Here is a 6,194-nt window from a genome sequence, read left to right as displayed (position 1 = left end):
TAGTATATATAAGTCCATCAGGCGTCAACTTATATTTTCCAAAAGGTGTTGATCTTATTGTCTTAAGAGTTAAAGGTAACGCTTTAGGCCGAGGTAATCCTATGGTCTCAGTTAATTTCGTCAATTTTAATTTTAGAATGCTATTGGTGCATTCAACCTTTCCTGAAGATTGAGGATGACAGGGACAGTGGTAGCGCCATTACGTTTGAATAACCTTGTCTAGTTGTTTTATAACTTGTCCAGTAAAGTGAATCTCTCTATCACTTGAAATTAAGTTTGGGGACTTCCCTGGTGGTGCAGTGGTTAAGAAGCTGCCTGCCAATGCAGGGGACAGGGGTTCCAGCCCTGGTCCGGGAAGATCCCATACTGCAGAGCAACTAAGCCCGGGAGCCACAACTACTGAGCCTGTGCTCTAGAGCCCGCGTGCCACAACTACTGAAGCCCGCACGCCGAGAGCCCATGCTCCACAAGTGAAGCCCGCGCACTGCAACGAACGTAGCCCCGCTCACTGTAACTAGAGAAAGCCTGCACACAGCAACGAAGACCCAATGCAGCGAAAAATAAAATTTTAAAAATAAATTAAGTTTGGGATTCCCTGAAGGGGAAAAACATTTTCTAATAATTTCTTTGCTACAGTGGTGGCATCAGCTTTCCAACATGGAAAAGCTTCTACCCATCTAGAAAACAGACATACTATTATTAAGTACATACTGATGGCCCATAGAAGGAGGCAAATGAATGAAGTGCAAATGTACATGTTCAAATGGTCCAGATGGTGAGGGAGCAGTTCTGGAGCCACTATAATGGACTTACCCAGGTTATGTGATTGGCAGGTTAGACATTAATTAGAGATGCTTCACACCATCTTAAAACAGTTACCCCACCAATACTTTTTCATAATTTGAATCATTTTGTCAATTCCATGGTGAATAGTCATAGAGTGCTCGCAAAAGTGGCAACTTGAGGGATTCAGGAAACACCAGGTGGCTACTCAGGGCATCCCAGTCTTCTTTTTATATCAAATTTTCATCCTACTTAGTGCCACTTTTGTTTTCTAATATAGATACACTTGCTTGTCTGTTAAGTAAGTTATCATAAGTGATTGATTTAGATCAATTTTATGGAGTTAATTCGTGACAGAGTTTTGGTACACTTTGAATCTCTTGAGTTGCAACCTTAGCATAAAAGTCAGCTATAACATTTCCTTGATATTCACGGTCTGATCTGTATAAGCTTCAACTTTTCTGACAGCAACTTGTGAAGGCTGTAATAGTGCAGAGGAGCTCAGCACTCTGAGGTCCATTTTTTATAGGCATGCCATTTGATGTTAGGAATTCCCTCTGTTTCTATAGTATACCAAAATCATGGACTACTCCAAAAGCATACTCTCTATTGGTCATACTTATTTATAGTTTTATCTTTGGCTAACTCACAGGCTTGAGTCAAGCCAACTAACTCTGCAGGTTGTGCTGAATTAAATTGGGGAAGAACTTTCCTTTCTAATCATTCATTTGGGGCAGTAACAACATAAGAGCCTGATACTTACCTGCAGAATTTTTGGCATAGGAGCCATCAACATAGAGTATTAATTCTGGATTGGTTAGTGGGGTTTCCTATAAATCTAATCTAGGAGTCAAACTTTGAGGAACCAATTCAACACAGTTATACGTCTCTCCTTTGTTGGGTAAAGGCAGGAGGGTAGCAGGGTTTAAAGAGTTATAGCAAAGAATGCATAGGTTTGAAGAACACAGGAAACAGCAGAATCTCATAAGATGTTAGTCTCCTGACTGAGAAATGCTGTGAATGCTCAGTATTTAGTAAACTTTCTACAGCATGAGGAACCTGTAGGTATGATTCATTTCCCTGAAAAAGTTCCGAGGAAGACTCTACAATTTTGTTGCTGCAGCTACTGCTCTTAAACAATTAGGATATGCCCTGACTGCTGGGTCCAACTGCAGGCTGTAATAGGCTATAGGTCTATTTTTTCCTCCATGTTCTTGAGTGAGGACTCCTAAAGCCAGATTGTTCCATTCATGGATGAACAATACAAAGGGTCTAGTACATTTGGGAGGCAATGATGTGGGAGGATTTTGTAAAGCCCATTTGAGTTCAGTAAAGGTTTCCTTATGTTTTATTTCCCAAGGAAGAGATTCCTGAGTGCTATTTTTAGTTCATAGAGTGGGGAAGCCAATAAAGAAAACTACGAGACTCAGGACCTACAATATCCTGCAAGTCCGAGGAATCCTTACAGGTTTAGGATAATTTTGAATGGTATTTATTTACTTTATTAATATTTACTTATTTATTGATTTGGTTGTGCCGGGTCTTAGTTACAGCAGGTGGGCTCCTTAGTTGTGGCATGCGACCTTTTAGTTGTGGCATGCAAACTCTTAGTTGTGGCATGCATGTGGGATCTAGTTCCCTGAGCAGGGATCAAACCTGGGTGCCCTGTACTGGGACTGCAGAGTCTTAACCACTGCGCCACCAGGGAAGTCCCGAATGGTATTTATTCTTTCTAAAGACAGAAAGATTCCTTTTGCAGAGAAGTCATGACCTAGATAATGAGCCATCTCTTGTGGTAACTGAAGCTTATCTTGAGGCCTTACAGCCTTTATAAGCCAGTCGTTGTAACAGATATGTTGAATCGATTCCTACATATTAAATCATCTACATATTAAATCAAGGTAGCATTTCTGAGAAATTGCAGCAGAGTGTTTAAACCCTGATGTTAAATTTGTGAAAAGTGTGGGGGAGCCTCAGTAAATCCCTGATGCACTACTGTCCGATACGACTTGATTTCTCCAAGTAAAAGCAAATAAATATTGACTTACTTTGTCCACAGGGATGCTGAAGAAAGCAGAGCATAAGATCACAACTGTAAAGCATTTGGATTCAGTTGGTATATTTGCCAACAAAGTACTTGGGTTTGGTACCCCTGGAAACGTCAGTATCACAGACTTATGGCTCTAAGGTCTTATACAAATCTCCATCCCCATCTACAGGGCTTCTTTAAAGGCAAGATAGGAGCACTGCAAGAACTGATTCAGGGGATAATTACCCTCTGCCTTAATAAATCTTCTGTTATAGGGGTGACCCCTTATAGGGCTTCGGGCTTTAAGGGGTACTGAGGTGAGTTAGGAAGCAATTTAGAAGGATCATTCTGAATTGTAATGATCATTCTGAATTTTAATACTTTTTATCCCTGATAAAAAGTATCAGGGATTTCAGAGAGATCTATAACATCTATACTTTTATGGAATTTAGTAGTCTCCTCTGGACAATCAATTTGGGCTTGGAGAACACATAATGCTTCAGTGTCTGATGAGTCTGGAAAGTCTAAGGTTATTTCTCCTGAGGAAAATCTTATTTGGCCTTGTAATTTAGAAAGCAGATCTTTTTCTCCCCCCAAAACAACCAACTTTTTATTGAAGTATAATTGATTTACAACGTTGTGTTAGTTTCAGGTGTACAGCAAAGTTATATATGTATAACTTTTTCAGATTCTTTTCCATTACAGGTTATTTATTACAAGATATTGAATGTAGTTCCCTGTGCCATATTGAATGTAGTTCCCTTGTTGTTTATCTATTTATATATAGTAGTGTAGTTCCCTGTGCCATATTGAATGTAGTTCCCTTGTTGTTTATCTATTTATATATAGTAGCGTGTGTCTATTAATGTATTCCTCCCCTCTCCCTTCCCCCTTTGGTAACCATAAGTTTGTTTTCTGTCTGTGAGTCTATTTCTGTTTTGTAAATAAGTTCATTTGTATCATTTTTATAAAAAATATTTATTTATTTATTTATTTGGTTGCACCAGGTCTTAGTTGCAGCTCACAGGCGCCTTAGTTGCAGCACAAGGGCTCTTAGTTGTGGCACACATGTGGGATCTAGTTCCCTGACCAGGGATCGAACCCAGGCCCCCTGCATTGGGAGCGCAGAGTCTTATCCACTGCGCCACCAGGGAAGTCCCTGTATCATTTTTTAAGATTCCGCATATAAGTGATATCATACTATATTTGTCTTTCTTTGTCTGACTTACTTCACTTAGTATGATAATCTCTAGGTCCATCCATGTCGCTGCAAATGGCATAATTTCATTCTTTGTTATGGCTGAGTAATATTCCATTGGGGTGTGTGTGTGTGTGTGTGTGTGTGTGTATGTGTATACATACCACATCTTTTTTATCCATTCATCTGTTGATGACATTTAGGTTGCTTCCATGTCTCGGCTATTATAAATAGTAAATAGCTATAGAAAGCAGGTCTTTACCTAGGAAATTCACAGGGGTAGTAATGCATAACAGAAAAGTATGACTTTCAGAGAAAGAGCCAACAGTTATGGGTTCCAATAAAGGAACTCTTTGAACTTGACTGGAAACTCCCACTACTAAGATATTTTTATTACTCTGAGGAGGTTCTTCATGTATCACGGTGGTTTTAAAGTAAATAGAGTTGGGGTGATGGGGGGAAGGGAGTTCCCTGGTGGCCTAGTGGTTAGGATTCGGGGCCTTCGCTGCCATGGCTCAGGTTCAACCCCTGGTGAGGAACTGAGATCCCACCAGCCTCATGGCAAAGCCACAAAAAAAAAAAAAGAAAGAAAAAGTAGAGTTGCTCTGGTATCTATCAACATGGTAGAAATTTCTCCATTTAAGTTTAGTTTAATTTTCATCCTTGAGTTAAAGGAATTATTGAAAGTAGCTTACTGGGCAATTTCTTGGAGCCTTATCATTGTTGACAGTCATCACAAGAATCTGGGAGTTGAGAGCTCTCTTTTATAGGGCAACTGGATTGCTAAAAGTGGCCTGTTTTTGGACTTCCCTGGCAGTCCAGTGGTTAACACTCTGCGCTTCCAATGCAAGGGTCGCAGGTTCGATCCCTGGTAGGGGAACTAGGATTCCATATGCTGTGTGGTGCAGCCAAAAAAGAAAAAAAAAAAAGTGGGCCAGGCTTCCCTGGTGGCTCAGTGGTTGAGAGTCCGCCTGCCGATGCAGGGGACACGGGTTCGTGCCCCGGTCCGGGAAGACCCCACATGCCGCGGAGCAGCTAGGCCCGTGAGCCATGGCCGCTGAGCCTGCGCATCCGGAGCCTGTGCTCCGAAACAGGAGAGGCCACAACAGTGAGAGGCCCGTGTACTGCAAAAAAAAAAAAAACTGCTCAGAGCTGGTAAACTAATGTTGTCATTAATAGACATTTAAAAGTTTCCATTAAGAACTGCCTGCACTAGATTCCTCCACCCTGAGCCATTTAAAGCGACAATTAATCTTTAATCTCGAGGGGTATGAATGATGTCCATTTAAAAATAGGCTATGGATTGCGATTGTATAGTTTTGTCTGCTAATCAGATAATACGGCCCCCACAAGCCTCTCTGGTGGTGCAATGGTTGAGAATCCGCCTACCAGTGCAGGGGACACGGGTTCAAGCCCTGGTCCGTGAAGATCCCACATGCCATGGAGCAGCCATGGAGCAACTAAGCTCATGTTTCACAACTACTGAGCCTGCGCTCTAAAGCCCACGAGCCACAACTACTAAAGCCCGCGCGCCTAGAGCCCATGCTCCGCAACAAGAGAAGCCACCGCAGTGAGAAGCCCGCGCACCCCAACGAAGAGTAGCTCCCGCTCGACGCAACTAGAGAAAGCCCATGCGCAGCAACGAGGATGCAACGCAGCCAGAAACAATAAATAAATAAAATAAAATAAATAAATTTATTTTTTTAAAAAGATAATACCACCCCCAACCCAAAGCTACAGAGATTTCATACATCAAAAGAAATCGAAGAAATTAAATGACACAACAACCTTGGTTCCCTAGCCTACTCATATACTGTCGCCCTACATGTAAAAAGAGGTGAAACTGTGCGCCTCTCTTAAGCACAAATAACCCACCCACCTTCTTCACTTACAGGAAACGGGGTTCTGCGCTGCGACCTCTTCCTGGATTTCTCCCTCCAAGTGCTGTGTTCTTTCGGGTACACTACAGGGTCAAAGCCCTAGTACTGTCACCCCGCGTGGGTACACTACAGGGTCAAAGCCCTAGTACTGTCACCCCGCGTGTTCGAGAAGGCCCTTCTGTAATACGACCTTCCCCGAGAGCGGCACTTCCTGCGGGGTCGCGACCCGCTCCGCGAGGAAGACTGCGAGTGGCACCCGTACTTTCTCTGGTGGCGCCTTCCGGACCGAGGTCGTGACCTGCTC

The sequence above is a fragment of the Grampus griseus genome (assembly GCF_964374135.1).
Source record: "Grampus griseus genome assembly, chromosome: 1".
In the NCBI taxonomy this organism is placed as follows: domain Eukaryota; kingdom Metazoa; phylum Chordata; class Mammalia; order Artiodactyla; family Delphinidae; genus Grampus; species Grampus griseus.
Note: the sequence above shows the minus strand (reverse complement) of the source record.